This window comes from Petaurus breviceps, unplaced genomic scaffold (genome assembly GCF_028583685.1).
Source record: "Petaurus breviceps papuanus isolate PSGF00001 unplaced genomic scaffold, PetGlider_PUasm1.0 90925, whole genome shotgun sequence".
Classification (NCBI taxonomy): domain Eukaryota; kingdom Metazoa; phylum Chordata; class Mammalia; order Diprotodontia; family Petauridae; genus Petaurus; species Petaurus breviceps.
This window is the reverse complement of record NW_027187380.1, coordinates 1,479,384-1,496,588: the sequence shown is the minus strand read 5'-3', so window position 1 is coordinate 1,496,588 and position 17,205 is coordinate 1,479,384. Positions and strand designations below refer to the sequence as shown.

The following is a 17,205-nucleotide window of genomic DNA, read 5'->3' as shown; positions in this document are numbered from 1 at the left end:
TATCCTTGTTGAATATCCCTGTCCTTTTGTGACTAAGTAAATCTCCTTTTATTAACTATTGAAAGACAACAAGATGGGGCGGCCAGGTAGCACAGCAAGTAAGAGCACCGGCTCCAGTGTTGAGAAGACCTGGAGATCGAATCCCGGGCTCAGACACTTAGCACCCACCCAGAAACACCTGGCCATGTAACCTTGAGCAAGTTACTTAACCGATTGCTTAAAAAAAAAAAAAAAGACAACAAGATGTCTCATTCTATTCTAATATCAGATTTAAAACACTATGGAATTGTCTAGACACAGACCCTGTTCACATAGGTTTTCAATGGGATTTAAATCAGGTGAGGACCCAGATCATTGAAGCAAGTCTCTCTCTCTCTCTCTCTCTCTGTCTCTCTCTGTCTCTCTCTGTCTCTCTCTCTCTCTCTCTCTCTCTCTCTCTCTCTCTCTCTCTCTCTCTCTGTCTCTCTCTCTCTCTCTCTCTCTGTCTCTCTCACTCTGTCTCTCTCTGTCTGTCTCTCTCTGTCTCTCTCTCCCTCTCTCTGTCTCTGTCTCTGTCTCTCTCTGTCTCATTAATTTCTTACCCTTTTGTGTCATGGTACAAAGATGTGTTTTGCTGTATTTTATCTCTTTGGGGGGAATTCCTGTAATTCTACAACAGTTATTCTCAACATATTAATATACTTATCAATTCATTCCCTAAACAAGGACAAGACTTACAGGCCCATTGGAAATAAAAAGTCACTCAAATTTTTTGGGTGGATGTCTAGTGAATACATTCAAACTTTACAAGGTCATCTGATTTTCATATGATCTTCAATGAAAAATGAGTTCTGTCAGTAAAAATCACCTTTACGAAGCATCGGTGCACCATATTTTGTATTATCTTGCCGATAAGAAGCATTTTTTTCTTTATGGCAATAGTTGTTGTTTGTCCTCCATTTGCAAAGAGAACCAATGACATCACAGGTGATGTTTTGACTCGTGAGTGAATTGGATTTAAGTGAGACAGAGCTGTGTAAAGTCATCAGCCTCACGTCCAGAGTCATCAAAGTCCAGTGGCAAGACAAAATTCAGGATGAGTGTTGATGGTCTGGGGTGCAGTGGATGATCTTGGCACCTTCAAAGTCTGACCAAGCTCCATAATATCTATTTCAGTCTCCTTCATAGCTATTGGAACAAATTGTTCTTGATGGTTTCTGGCATTCTCACTGTTTTTCCAACTTCAAGAAACCTATGACGGGAGAGGCTAGGTGGCACAGTGAATAGAGCACCCGCCCTGGAGTCAGGAGGACCTGGGTTTGGATCCAGCCTCAGACACTTTACACAAAAAGTAGCCATGTGACCTTGGGCAAGTCACTTAACCCCAACTGCCCTCCAAAAAGCAAAACAAAAAGAAACCTATGCCTCATTGTAGAGGAATCAGTAACAATCTCTCAAGGTTCTAGGTCCCTCTGAAGGTTTTTACTTCTTTCCTGAAGATTAATTAGGCTATTTCACCTAACAAGAGCTTGGTGGGTTCTTGGTACTGTTTTTTGTTGTCAGCTGTCCTGTTTGTATTTTGATGTAACTGATTTTATTTCATTGTGGACTTGATTGATCCTTGAAATACCAATAGCTACTGAAATACCTCTAACAGTCATTGAAATGTGCTCTTTAAGAACTATAGCTTTTGCACATTTCTTTGAATAATACCCGTTCTTTAAAACCACAGAATTAAAAACACAACAAATGAAATACATCTGTATGGAGCTAAGTCCAATAATCAACTGGCAGAGAACTCACTAAAAATGGGAAAATCAGCTCAATCCAGTTGGATGTGGTCAAGGTTTTGAGTCACAGACACATATGACTATTGCTGTTACATAACAAAATCATATCGAAATTATTGTTCTCTTAAGTAATTTGCACACTATTGTGTCATCAAATTAGCAATGAAACATTGATCTCTTGTGATCCCAGTCCAAACCTATGAGGAAAAATCAAACTTTATCAAAAGGAAATAAAGAGGAAAAATTTGTAAAGGTTTTATGTATGATTTATTTATTTATTTTTAGTTTTCAACATTTATCTACACAAGATTTTGAGTTATAAATTTTCTCCCCATCTCTCCCCTACCTCCTACTCCAAGATGGTAAGCATACTGAATACCTCTTCCCCTAATCTGGTCTCTTTTATATCCCCCCCCCCATCTCCCCTCTTACTTTCTTGTAGGGCAAGATGGATTTCTATACCCCATTGCCTGTATATCTTATTTCCTGGTTTTATGCATGATTTTTGAAAAATCATTTTATGAGTGTCACTATAGCAACAAAATTGCTTTCATCAATTTATCCAAATGAGTCATGTCCTTTTTCATTGTGTGGTGATAAATACCTTTTCCAATGATTCTGACATTAGTTCTGACACGTTAAAAATTCGTGCAGGAAGGACTCTCTTCTTTGATTGCTGGAAATTATTTTCATTGTATATATAAAGTAATTGATAGGATTCTGGAAGATCACTTCCTTGGGGATACCTGAGTGATGGTAGCCTAGAACACTGGGTAAAACTGGCAACTTCATCTGGGAAAGGACTGTTCCTTCACTGAACTCAGGATAAGTCACCTGTTTTTGCTTTATAAATGAGACAGTGTCCCTCAGACAAGAAACAAGAACTTAGTGGATAGAATATTGTATTTCTCTTGTGTATTTATCATTGTCTTATGCATTTTCTTATGTATTTATCATTTACATATCAGAGAAAAGAAGACACTCTCTTCCCCACTCTAATCTACCCTGCATTCAGCCACTAAAATGATTTATCATGTTACACTCTGTACCCTCCCCCACCCCCACCCCCCAATAAACTCCAATGGCTTCCAGTTGCCTCCAGGAACAAATAAAAAATGCTCTGTTTAGCATTCAAAGTCCTTCAAAACCTAGCCCCCTCCTACTTTTCCAGTTTTCTTACAATTTTACTCCCCAGTACATAATTTTAGGTCTGGTGACACTGGCTAGTTGTTTCACACACAAGACACTTCCATCTCTTGGGTTGCGGCATTCTCTCTGGCTGTCCCTCATTCCTGGAATGTTCACTGTCTTCCATTCCCACTACTGACATCTCTGGCTTCCTTTAAGTTGCTGCAAAAATCCTACCTTCTACAAGAAACCTTCCCCAACTCTTCTTAATTCTCATACCTTCCTTCTGTTAATTATTTGCTATTTATCCTGTATATAGATTGCTTTTTATATATTTGTTTGCATGTAATCTCCCCCATTAGATTGCAAGGTCCTTGAGGGAAGGTACTGTCTTTTGCCTCTTTTTGTATCCCCAGCACTTAGCAGAGTGTCTAACACATGGCAGGTTCTTAATAAATGTTTATTAACTGGGGAGGATCCTGGGAAAATGGCGGAGTAGGACAGACTCTTTACTTCTTATATATGTACAATGTATGTCAAAGATTCTTATCAATAATTGGGTAGCTCATAGGAAAGATTGGGGTAAACCTGAGTGTGATATAAATTTAAAAAGCAAAACCTTTTAGGAATGGCTAGAAAGAGTAATTATTTTATATAAATGAAATGCAAGAGGAAAAATTGATACAGAGGAATTAGAGGGGGGAGGTGGGCTGTTAGTTCTGGTAACCTGCTTTCATCAGGAATGAGTTTAAGAGGGAACAATACATATTCAGAAGAATTCAGAAGAAATAAAATAGTAGAGGCATGGGGGGGGGAGAGGACAAGGGAGTAGGGGCATAGGGAGGAACAAGGGAGGGATCTTTAGGGGGGTGAGAGAATAGGTAAAATAGGGGTATAGAAAGATGTTTTAGATTTATGGGCATGGGAGGATAGGGGAGGGATCTTTGCAGGGGGGTAGGCATGTCATAGGAGGGCAAGTTAGTGGGTAGAAGTAAAGTAGAGGAGGCAGGAGAGATAGGAAACGAGATATGCACATACATAAAAACAAAGATCAGGAGTAGAATAGGTTTAGGAAAGTATATATCTATATAGGTATGTATATATCTATAGCTATATAGAAACATATCTAAACATTATTGTAGCCTTCTGGGAGGATTTGGGAGAGAGAAAAAAAGAAGTAAAAATGTGCACAACAGAGAACAAAAGAAAACTCACAAGGAAGCTAAGAAAAGATGGACAATTCTCAATACAACAAGTATTATTTATAAAGTCTATAGGCTTTCTTGAAATGAAAATTTATTGTTACATACTTTGAATCAGCTCTTACATTCTGCTATGCACATGACATGCCATTTTTTCCTCTCTAACTTTGTATTTAAGTTTCAATATTTAAGTTTATGATATGTTTTTGTTTCTTTTCTCTATTCTGTATTTGTATTCTGATGTTTGAGTCTATTTTAGGAAAAAGATTGTTTTAAAATATTGATTGATTGATTGATTGATGAAGTGACTTGTAGAGCCAGATTCTAACCGAAGTCATCTGATTCCAAAGGTAAAATTCTTTATACTTTCACCACACTGCTACTTTGGAAGACATCAGAATTCTGATTAATACAATAACCAATTGTGACTTCAAAAGGCTTTCCTTTGATGAGGTAGGACTACTTTGAATTACCTCTGAGAGATTAAGGGAAAAGTGGTTCCCCTGTTTCCCACCTGGCTTTGGCAGAAGTGAGTTCATGGCCATCTCTATCTCTTTTTGCTTGTCCTTTCCTGATCTTAGGTGAAAGAACATTATGAAATGGAAATGTCCAAGCACCTTGTGCATTTGGGAAATCCAGGTGGCAGTAGCATTGTCCTGGTGACTGACAGCAGTGAAAGTACCTACAACAGATGTGTAAAGACAGTCACCTAAGGATGGCAGCAGCTTCAGGGAGTATGGCTTCTCATTGCAGAGAGAAGTTCTAGCAATGACCTCTGGGAAGTCACTGACCCTGGGAATCTAATAGAGAATTACACTTAAGGGAAACTTTATGAGGATTCAACAAAGGGAGAAAAGGGCTTCCAGGGCCAGGAATTGGGAGGTACCCCTTTGTCACATGTGTTCTCCACATGTGTGCCTTATTTCCATTATGCTTTAAGACTGAGTCAAACTTTCCCCATGGACATTATGTGCACTTATGGGAAAATGTGTCCCAGTGTTTAGGGGAAATATTTTGTGCTGACTTATCTTGTTCTAACTTCTCAGAAAAGATATTTTCTAATCACTAATTACAATTTGTTGACTGGTCATTATTGGGGGATACATGAGGGGGTTCGACTAAACAACAGTGTTAGCAGCACAATTTGAGGGTTACCCCTAGAATCCTGAGCAAGTAGTTACAATCACTCTTCTAGGGCTTCCAAAATGCAAGTTTGAGTGTGAGATGGCGGAATGAACCATAGAAAGGGTGCTACAAGTCCTCTGGAGTTGCTTGGTCATTGAATTGATCTGAATTTGATATCTTTTAAAACAGTTATCCTTTATATTACTGTGATCGTTATATTTAGTATTCTCTTGGTTCTATTTACTTCACTCTGCATAAGTTTATCCAAGTCTTTCCAGGTTTCTTTGAATTCCTCTTTGTCATTTCTTATTGAGAGTAATCATATTCTATTAAATTTACATGCCACTGTTTGTATAGCCATCTGGGTACCTACTTTATTTCCAGTTTTTTGCTAACACACACACACACACACACACAAAGCATTGCTAAAAAAAACTGTTGCTATGAATATTTTGGTCTATTTGGGACTTTTTCTGTTGTTGTTTTGCTTTGTTTTCTCTTAGCCTCTTTGTGCTATATGCCCAATAGCTGCACCAAAGGGTACAAATAGTTTTGTCATGTTTCTCACAGGATTCCAGCTTGTTTTTTGGAATAGCTTTACTAATTCTCAACTTCACCAAATGCTTATCCATGTGCCTGTCTTCCCATAGCCCCTCTAAAATGAACTGTTTACATATTTTGTTATCATTACCCAGTTGCTGGGTATAAAGTGAAACTTCTGAATGCTCTTTCTACTATTTATTATGGTTTCTCTAAATTAAACTTCAAAGGATATAGGTTTATCATTAGAGAAATATTGAAAAGAATATTCCATAGCCTCTCAAGATTTTTTTTCAAAAGGAGAGTTTCTATGGTGTTTGGAAGCCATGCTGATTCACTGAGGGTATGTCCATCCTTCCAAAGTAACAATACACAGTTTGGATGTATGAATATCTAGGAAGTAGACAACATTATGTCATCATTTCCAAGAATATGGTTCTTCTCTAGTGAGAAATTTCTTTACATGGTCACTAGTTCCTCCTCCCCATGCAATATTTAACTGATGCCATTAAAAGAATAATAGGATTGGCATATGGACAGTGGGCTAAGGGTACCTACCTCTGAGTCAGACTCTACTTATGCTGTATATTTCCTTGATATATAACTATGCAGTAGATTTTTCACTAAAGCAGCTCTGGCTAATCTAGCAGCAGACAACCTAACTACCTGCCTTGAACATTAATAAAAATTCTCACACTAAAAATCTTACCTATCCCGTTGCTTCAAGAGATCTCTTGAATTCAGATCTGAGGGAAAGAGGAAAGGGATATAACCATGCCCTCAGTGTTAAGGACACAACCACATTGGCATTCTCTAACATAAGGGGGATAAAACCTTTCAGTAGGTCTTTCCTTCTCCCCAAAGAGTTCATTAATCACACTAATTGTTCATTTACCAAACTGAAGGAGGTGAAGAAAGGGAGAACAGCTTCTAGTTGATAGATGATATTTGCTCACCTCTCCAGAAAACCATTTAATATTTAATTTTGCTGCTATATGGCAACCCAGATTTTTAGTTGTTCCAAAGGACTTGGTCCTAGAACTAGGGGTCAGGGACAGACAGTGTTTTTGTTGTTATTGTTTTGTTTTGATCATTAGGGTTTCCTAAGCTCTGAAGAGCTTTGGATTTAATCTAGGGTGTGACTATTCAGAGTACCACTAATATTCCCAGAAGAGATTTTCGGGTAGATGAAAATGGAAGCCAGAGCAAATGGAAGGAATGAAAGTGAGTAGAATGAAGAAGGAAGCTGTCACAACAGGAGAGATACACTCAACCCACAATTTGGGGCAGTTGAATGAGGACCTATTGAAGAGCAAAATTTATCCCATGCTATGACCAGGCACTAGTAAGAGGAGCATTGCCAGGACTTGCAGCCTCAGAGTGATGAGAGCTAGCTAGTGGGTCAGAACTATCCCTTTTACCTTTCTAGTCAAGTTGCTTGTCCTTTTTATCCAGTCCAAGTACATTTTTGTTTGTTCCATATCTATTATTTCCAGGTTGGATTTTATTTACCTGCCATAAAACCCTGTTGAACAGCAGAAATACTAAGCTCATTGTGTGATTTAATTTTTTAATGATTACAAAAGAGAAGATAAGAAAAAATATCCCCTCCTTTAAAATGACAAATGTCTAATCCATACATGTGGATGGCTAGACATGGGCACAGAATCATTAGCGTAAAGCATGAGGACCGGTGGTGTTTAACAACTAGTTCTCTAGGAAAATGTATGTAAGATGTGCTTTTAAGCTTAATCTGCCTTATTAACATTTTCTCCATCATACTTTCTTAAGTTTAGAACAGGGGTGGGAAACCTGTGGCCTTGAGGCCACACACGACCCTGTAGGGCCTGAAGTGCGGCCCTTTGGCTGAATCCAAACTTCACAGAACAGAATCCTTTTATTAAGGGAATTTGTTCTGTGAAGTTTGGATTCAGTCAAAGGGCTGCACTTGAAGACCTAAAGGGCCACATGTGGCCTTGAGGCCACAGGTTCCTCAACCCGGTCTAGACAATCAACCAAACAATAACTAAAGCCCAGAATAGTGTCAGTTGCTTATTCCTGAAGTGTAAACACTCACACTGAAAATTTAACAATAGAGTTGGCTCCAGTACATCCCTGATAGGAACCTAGAACTGGACTTTTACAAGCCTGGCAAAGAATCCCAAAACTCAAAGTCGGATAGTTTTAAATATGTCTGCTAATACTAACTCCATGCTGTGAGTGAGCAAAATACAGGCATTTTCCTTCTCCCTCCCCTCTTTTTTTTCTGGCAGCATATATTTGGCACAAAGAGTTTGAAAAATAAATCATGATCCCACAAATTACTTAGGAGGAGGAAAAAGCTAGGTCTTGGAGGGAAAAATAAGCAAGAGGAAAGCTCCACCCATAGGACAGAAGGGGAGTGATTTGCCTGAGCATACCCAGAGAGGTCCTTTGGCTCAGAAGATGACTGACAGCTCAATCTGCTTTGCTCACCAATGCCACCTGGTGACTTAAACATACATACAGGTATATATACAACATATATTTATACATATGTGCACAAACACCTGTGTGTGTGTGTGTGTGTGTGTGTACCATATAAACAAACAATTGCCTGGCCTTACCAAAAAAGCTGAGATTTTGATATCAGTTTCACTCTATGAATCTTCCTCTCTTCCACTGTTTCCAAAATGTTCTCTATCTTTAGAAAAAAGAATGATTAGTTGAGATGAGAAGGGGGACAGGAGTTTCTTTTGTTAGAACTATTCATTATAAGACTAAGGGTAGAAAAAGGATACTCATGAGCTGATTGCTAGTTTGTCAACCAGTGGTTTCCTTCCTTCTGGTCTGGTCTATAGTAAACATAAAAGAGGGAGAAAAGGTGGCCTTGGAGATGGATAATTAATGGCCCCAAAGAAGTCCAAGCAAAAATTCCCCCTGCCTGACAAAGTCACCACTTTCTCCTATTGAAATTTCATGCTCTTAGAATAAAGAACCTCCACAGTAGATGGTGAATCTACCCTCCTCAAAGCACTGAAGAGAATCTGGACCACCTGGAAGTCTAAGGACCAAGACTGATCTCACTGTTAGAGTGAGCTCTGCCAGCTCTGCATACCAGTTTGGCTTCCTACCCTATTATTCCATCCCAGTAGAAACACCAGTTTCCTCTGGTAAAAAAAGATGTCCTCACATTACCTCCTAGCTTTAAGCTCTCAAGAAGCAGCCTTACTTTCTATCAGAGAAACCCATCTGTTAGAGAGTGAATAGGGAAAAGAAGATTTCTGATGAGAATCTTTGTCAGAGACAAGGTAGACTTCTGTCGTGTCTATGATTTATTGCCCCCATCAGTAGCTGGTGACACTCGTAAGACCTGACAGCTACCAAACTGAAGGGTGGTAAAGAGTTTGGTTGTTTACATGGCTTTTATGTCTCCAGAATTCTATTAGGGTTATTGATTGATTGACTAATTGATACCAGGAACAAAAATAGCTTTGACCATCTCTTCAAAGACTTAGACCCTCCCTCCAAACCTTATTAGCTTCCAGTCCTCCAATCACTATCAAGTGAAGCTACCTAGAAAACAGAATTTTATTCTACTTCTAAATGCAAATAAGACGAACTGAATATCCATCATAACCACATAACAAAAACAATTGATAGGGCTTATTTCTTATCTTCCAAGTATGTACTACTAAAAGTCATGGACCAATAAAGTATTGAAGTGCCCACCAGAAACTATACACAAGAGCCCCCTTAAATCTGCTAGAGGGGACCCCTACTAGGTTCCTTGGAAACTACCTAATAGGCCCCAATAGTAAAGAAATGTTTCACCTGTGTTGCTAGAAACATACCACAGATTCCCACGGATTCAGGTCTGTTTCGCTTCAGTAGAAATAATACTAAGGATTTGCCTCAATAGGAGGAATACTGAGAAAGCTTTGCTTCAATAGGAATAATACTGAGAAGGCTTTGCTTCAATAAGAATAATACTGAGAATGCTTTACTTCAATAGAAACAATGCTAAAGACATTGCACCCCCTTAGAAACATATTCTGTTGCTACCAACCACATTTTCTATAAAATTATGTCTAACAGAAAGTTCGCTGCTGTCTTTTCCTCTGAGAGGCAGTCACCAGCTGGTTAATAAATTCTCCTATCAAATTATAATTGGCTTTGCTGTCCTGTTTCTCAGATGTCTACTACAGTATCATTGTCAGTGTAGCAGAATAATCAACAACAAAGATTCAATTTAGAGTCACCAGGTCATGCCCTAGACCCTCTGACTTCTTGGCTTTTGAAGGTATGGCAGTAAGTCTGATCTTGTTCCTATTGCAGATATGGGAAGCATGACTAAGTTAACTCATGGGGGCAGCTAGGTGACCCAATGAATAGAAAGTTGGGCCTGAATTCAGGAAGACCTGAGTTCAAATCTAGCCTCAAACACTTACTAGCTTTGTGACACTGGCCAAGTCTCTTATCTTCTGCTTGCCTCAGTTTCTCATTTGTAAAATTAAGATAATAATAGCACAACAGGGTTGTAAGGACCAAATGAAATAATACTTACATTTAAAATCATAAATTTAGCACAGTGCTTGGCACATAGTAGGTTCATACAAAAGCTAATTTCCTTTCTTTGTTTTCATTCTACCTGACCTATTCAGTTTGGGACCATAAAGTCCCTTTGTTCTTCATTAGGCCTTTCTCCTCTTTTTCCATGGAAAAACATGGAAACTTTTTCTTAGTATATATTAAACCAAGTTCAAGTACCATTTTTATATCATTGAAGAAGGATTCCATGAGATAAAGGAGCTATTTAATATATTTTTTGGTGGGGGAATATACCTTGATGTCAGTTATGTAAATCAAGTAATTAATAAGATGCTTTGATTTGGCTTCTTCTTTAATTTGGAAGTCATTTTTAGCTATTTTGAGTAAAGTAGATATTAGGTCAGGCAAACTGTAATGAGCTTACACTGTCTCTCTGAAAAATGACGTTTTCTATAATTTGTTCTATGAAATAAATAGAACAGTTCAATCCCTTGGTCATAACATTCTTTCCTCCTCTTGCTTCTGCACAAGTAGTAAGCAGAATATGGATCCACATAATGAGTTTGGGAGCTAGTGTTGTTTTGTGCACCAGTTTATTCTTGGGTCAAATCATCATCTAAAGATGATACAGTAACATAAACATAAACCAACTTTGAACTTAAAACAACAATCCCTATATATTCATATATGCCCATCCCCTCAAATACTCCTGTGGCTTCTAGGATCAATCTACTAGCTGGAGAAAGAGTGTGCATACTAGGAGAGGTCCCCAATTTAAGTATCTTGGATGCATTGTAAGCACTGAGTGCTACTGAGATTGCTGGAGAGCACCCAGGGATAAGCAACCAGGATGGTGAAGGGCCTTAAGATCATGTCTTAAGAAAATGTCTTGAAGGAATTGGGAGTAGAATGGAAGAGAAAATAAATGCTTATTAATGTAAAAAAATAAAAATATATTTTTTAAAAAGGAGAACATGGGGTGCTGACAAAGAAGACCCTATAAAAATAGAAGTTCATTGAAGGCAAAGACTTTTTTGGTTTTTCCTTTATATCCCCAATCTTGCAAATATTATTGCATGTAGTATTATAAAGTACTATAATTCTTGAGACAGTGGCTTTAAGGAGGCGAGGAAAATGATAAAAGGGTAGAAAGTAAAGCAAAGAAAGCAAAGAGGTGCCAGATGATAAACTTCATGATTTTTATAGGGCCAGTTCACTTTAGAGAGCACAATAATACCCTAGATGAGCATGGTTACTTTTATTGAACACCAGTTATTTATGAAATTGCACCCTTTCAGTCACTAATTAGCAGAATGATTTTGGACAAGTCAATTACATTCTTCAGTAAAAGCAGTATTATTCCTTGCTATATAGGCAAGGCTAGTTTTTCTCCAAAACTCAAGAAAACTTCCTCTGAGACATGACTGGTCTAGAGGACTAGGGCTGGAGCCATTGGCATGACTTTGCAGTTGCCTAACACATAAGACAGCTCACAAAGAGTCAGCGTCCTTCAGACCGGTCGGATGGTCTCCAGCCAACAGTCAACACATTTTGTTGACCCTCTGACCAGATACACTTCTGTATGGATTCAAGAGTGGTTGTTGTCTACTAACCCAGTGCTGTATCCTTGCTGAGTATCTTCTCCATGGTCTAAGAATATCCCACTTTCTTCCAAACCAACCTGAGTCAGCTCCAGCAGGATATCAGTTTCCTCATGTATAAAACAAGATAATAAAAAACCTGTGCTATCTATCTCATAGAAATGCAGTACAGTAGTTCTTTGTAAACCTTAAAGTGCTAAATAGATGAGTTGGTTTTATTATTATTATTAAAAGAGGCATAGTCTTCAGTCTTGTAGACATCATATTCTATAAGAATAATACCAGAATGAAGAAGATCTAGCAATCTAGCTCTTATCCTGGGTCCATATATTGCATATTTTTTGTCATACCCCATATTAGACTTTTTCACATGCAAGACCCAGAATGGCCTAGTGAACAGAGCACTAGGCTTGGAGGTAGGAAAAACTGGGTTAAAATTCTGCTTCAGCTGTATGATTATGGTAATCACTTTAACTCTCCTAGTTTCCTCACCTATAAAATGAAAGCATCCTTAGTACAACTCCAAAAACATACTGGACAACAGGAATGACATATACCTCATCCTAATTCCCATATGATTTTTATCTCCTCTGCTAGCTCTCTATGCTTTCAAAACTTTTTTCTAGGAAGTTTAGAAGTTTTGGGTATGTGGTATGGTGACATCTTTTTAAAATATTGTTCTTAAGTTTTTATGGGCCAATGTTATGGTGGGTGATTGTGGACAACAGGGTAGTTTCTGAAAATGGTCCAAGTTATTGACTGATTTCTCCAGGATATTGTTGAGGTTTGAGTCTCTAGTATGGGGAATGATTGGTCCATTAAAGATACCAAGCTTGTGTTGTATTATTCTAACCACCAGGAAATGTATTTTTAGGTATTTGATAGGTGTCCAATTTTTGCATCCTGCAAGGATACATTTGCCTAGTTTCTAACATTTTCTTAGATAATCTACATTGGTCAATAAGTCTCTCTAAGTATAACCTTTCTGTAATTTCTTGTGGCAAATGACCAGTTTCTGAATTGTCATCATAAACCTCTCTGATTCCACAAACTCACATGATTCCACCATTTACTTGAAGCTTCTTTGTCAACAAAATGTTGGCTGAGTTCATGTGGATGTCAACCATGCAGGGCTTTTTGATTCTATTCTTGGAATTTAGCTGTTTTATAAGCTCCACATGAAGCTAAACCACTTTCTGCTACATCTGACAAATCTAATGTCATGTACATGTTACCACCCCTTACTATTGCTCCATGGAGTGTTGACCACTTATTCTAAAAGCATTTTTTGTCAGTTTTTGACATATTTGTCATGTTGTATAAGAATGTCTGTCTTCCTCTGTTTTTTGCTGCCTTATTCTGGTAGATCAATATTCAGTTAATATTGTACAGGTTTTTGTTAGGATTACTTTTCAAATCTGTTATGATCCATTCTGTATTTCCAAAAGTGAACAATAAGGCTAATATTACACAAATATAAACAGTTTTAAATTTGTTCTCTCCATTTAGCTTTGATTTCAGGGTAATACCAATCAACAAGCATTTATTAAGCTCTTACTGTATGGCAGGCAATGCAATATATTACAAATATAAAGGATGAAACAATCTCTGCTTTCAAGGAATTTAAGTATATACAGAATAAATATAAGGAGAATAAATTCAAGGTAGTTAAGGAGGAAGAGCATTAATAGTTGGGAGCACCAGCAAAGACTGAAATAGAAGGAGGTACTTGATGTATATCATGGAAGGAGTGAGGGAGGGGGAGAGACAGAGACAGAGAAAGAGAGAGAGTTCCTGTGAGGCAGAGGTAATGAGGAAATATGTGGAATATATTCCAAGCATGGGGGATGGCCAGTTCAAAGACATGGATTCAGAAATGGAATGTCTTATATGAGGAGAAGAGAGAAGGCCAGTTTGCCTAAATGGCAGAATATGGGATATCTTAATGTACAATAAGGCTAGAAGGATAGGTTGAGGTCAGGTTGTGAAGGGTTATAGGAGCTAAACAAAGGAATTTACATTTTATATTAAAAGCAATAGGGGACCATTTTAATTGATTGAATAGGGGAATAACACTTAAGGAAATCCCTTTGATCACTAGGATAGATTGGAGTGGTAAGAGACTTTGGATAGAGACTAATGAGGATGCTGTAGTAATAATCTAGGTAAGAGGTGATGAAATCTTGAACTGAAGTGGTAGGTACATGAGGAGAAAGAAGAGGTAGAATGTGTGATGTGTTATAGAGGTAATAATGGCATGATTTGACAACTGGATTTGTGGGGTAAGGGTGAATGAGGCACCAAAGATGACACTGAGGTTATGAACCTAAAAGACTGCCAATAAGTCTCTTAATATTCAACCATAACCTTCTAATATTTTTTGCTCAATGTATCTTGCCTAGAGGAGACCAAGGTATTTGTAGGTATCACCTTCATCCAATTCAATGTTGACCTCCAGGTTAAAGCTTTTCTTAGCATATATTAAACCAAATCCAAATATTATTTTATATACCACATACCATTTATATCATTGAAGAAAGATTCCATGAGATGAAGGAGCTATTTAATGTATTTTCTGGTGGGGGCATATACCTTGATGTCAGTTATGTACATCAAGTAATTAATAAGATGCTTTGATTTGACTTCCTCTTTAATTTGGAAGTCATATTTAGCTATTTTGAGTAAAGTAGATATTAGGTTAGGCAAACTATAATGAGCTTATACTGTCTCCCTAAAAAATGACATGTTTTGTATAATTTGTTCTTGACATGATTGATGATGTTAGCATGTTTTAAATAGAGAACAGTTTTCCATGTGGACAAAGAATATAAAATACTCTAGCATTTTAACTATACTGTACTTGTTTCTATTTTAAGTACAGTATTGCATTACATAAATAAACCATTAGTGTGGAACCGAATCCAAGGCTTTGAAATAATCAACAATAGTTATCACCATCATCATTATCATCATTATATGTAGATCAAGAGGAGAAGTGCTGTGTGTTGCAAGGCACTAAATCTGGAGAACAGACCCAGAAACCTTTGGGATAGAGTCCATAATCTGAACATCTTATGACCAAGAGCCTACATGCTTCTTGCCCAAGTATCTCAGGAAGATGTCAGTCCTGGGTGGCTTTCATAAATCTGAATTATTGGGAAATATAATCTGCTTCTCCTGTGTCTAGTAGCCAAATATTCCACATGGGGATTAGTAACCAAAGCAAAAAGGGGTTGCTGGAGGGATGCAAAAGTTAGAACTTTGCCCTTGGCCAACAACAATATTTGAACTATCTTTCCCTCCTCCTTCCTTTTTCTTTTTTCCATCTGTCTCCCTGCCTGCCTCTTGTTCTGTTCCATTTCATTTCAAGGAAAATTCCTGCAGGAGCCAGAGAGATGGGCACACACTTTGAGCACATCCTGTTCTACTGTAGTGCAGTTCAGAGCCTTCAACATCAGTCCTGCAGAAGGAAAAAGCAGGGTCTGGAAACAGAGAACTTCTGCTTTCAGCTCACTATACAGAGTAGTTGTTGGGTTAAGGATTGCTCCTAAGCCTCTTAAAGGTATTTCAGGGGCACTATACCTGACCCTAACGTTTTTCTGCTGCTATGGACAAATCTGTACACACCTCAACCCCACTCTTTAAACAAGCCAGACTGTGCAGGCAGGAATGCCAATCCCAGTTAGGAAAAGCAAGCATGAACAAGAATATAAAGATTTAACCATATTATAAAATACTTTAGAGGACTACTTATCTTGCTTGGTTAATAAGCACAATTTAGTTACTATTGTAAAGGGGAGTCTGAGATATATTTTTTCTCTGTTCTCTCTCTCTTTCTCTCTCTCTCTCTGTCTCTCTGTCTCTGTCTCTGTCTCTCTCTCACACACACACATACACACACACACACCACACACACACACACACACACACACACACTACCCTCACCCCAGAGAAGCAAGAAGGAACAGGATGAGGCGAGATCAAAACGATGTGTCCAAGCAGTGAAAGTCCCAACATTTCACTGTGGGGAACAGAGAAAAGGGAAAGCCCGAAAATTCCCTTTTCACTTCCATGTTTATAGTCAAACCTTCTCTGCCACACCAAGAAGGCAGACACAGGTATGTGAGGTAAGAACTAAGGAAGACATAAGTGAGTTATATAATAAAATAGCAAGTTTTGTAGTCCTACACTGAGTAACCTGCAGAAATAGACTATCATTTATTAAGAACCTACTATATCCCAGGTGCTATGCCAAGTACTTCACAAACACTCATTTCATCATCATAATAACCCTGGGAGGTAGAGGGTACTATTACCATCCCTATATTACAGATGAGAAAACTGAGGCAAACAAGTTAATTGACTCACTCAGGGTAATACAGCTAAGTATCTGAGGTCAGAATTGAACTCAGATCTTCCTGAATACAGGCCCCTGTACAACCTAGCTGTCTTGGTCACAGACAAGAGGAACAGAACAAAATCCCTGAGGTTTAGAATGATCTTTCAAAAATTAGCATCCAAAGAATGCAAATGATTTCTTGCACTGAGAGAAGCATGTCAGTACCCCAGAATGACTAGCTCTCTCATTTCAAACCCAGCATAAGGAGAATGCTACAGACCTAAGCAGGAAGAAACCCAGAACTAAGACTATGGAGGTGTTATTCCCATACTTCATTACCAAAAGGATGAGCCTTTGATGTAAGACATTTCCCTCTTAAATTCCCTTAGAATTCTTCAGACTGTCAAGGCTGAGACAGGTGGAGAGACATTCCAGGTTGTTAAAGTGGTTTCTCCTTTATGCAAATTATAAAATAAAACAGCTTTAGGGAAACATTTCTTTTACCCTTCCACCCTCCCTGTTCTTCCCATTGTTACACTCACCCCTTTGGTATAGGCCCAGCACATGGCCCAGCTGGTCCCTGGAGCCTCAGCTACCATCAACCCAAGGAACAGAGAGACACACCAGGTACTGGCAATAGAGGACAAGAGAAACAGCAACGAGTGTATAGTGTAGACACTTGGCAGCATGATTGTGCCTACAAAATTCTTTTCATCTTTGTTTTGATGGACAAAGTTCAATGCCAGAATATTTGGTTTATGAGTCATACTAATTACAGCTGAGGGAGACAGGAGGGAACCAGGAACAAAAACCAAGTATGTTCAGGAAAAAAAAAAAAGTTTCGTACTTGTTAGTTTGGATAGGGAAGCTACAGCCTAGGAATGAAAAGGGCCAGATGTTCCCTTCCTGTGAGAGTGTTGGATTGGGTCACTCCCAGTGGGCATCAGTGGCCTTCAGCAGCTGTATGTACC

The 17,205-nt window shown here is 38.3% G+C and overlaps 2 protein-coding genes across 11 annotated transcripts in view; one reads left to right on the top strand and one right to left on the bottom strand.

Moving 5' to 3' along the window:
• The window catches only part of TIMP2 (TIMP metallopeptidase inhibitor 2), a 321,405-nt gene that overhangs the window by 7,381 nt on the left and 296,819 nt on the right, over window positions 1–17,205 (top strand). The gene's annotated exons all lie outside the window — the stretch shown is intronic.
• Window positions 1–17,205, bottom strand: part of C1QTNF1 (C1q and TNF related 1) — an 85,086-nt gene that overhangs the window by 15,550 nt on the left and 52,331 nt on the right. For 2 of the 10 annotated variants that reach the window (XM_069076055.1, XM_069076053.1), the window contains exon 2: window positions 16,777–16,864. The exons of 7 other annotated variants lie outside the window; for them this stretch is intronic. The gene's annotated coding sequence lies outside the window, so the exon portion shown is untranslated. Of the gene's footprint in view, window positions 1–8,370; window positions 8,448–16,776; window positions 16,865–17,205 lie in introns of all 10 variants that reach the window. One more of the 10 variants, XM_069076054.1, reaches the window with a different exon arrangement.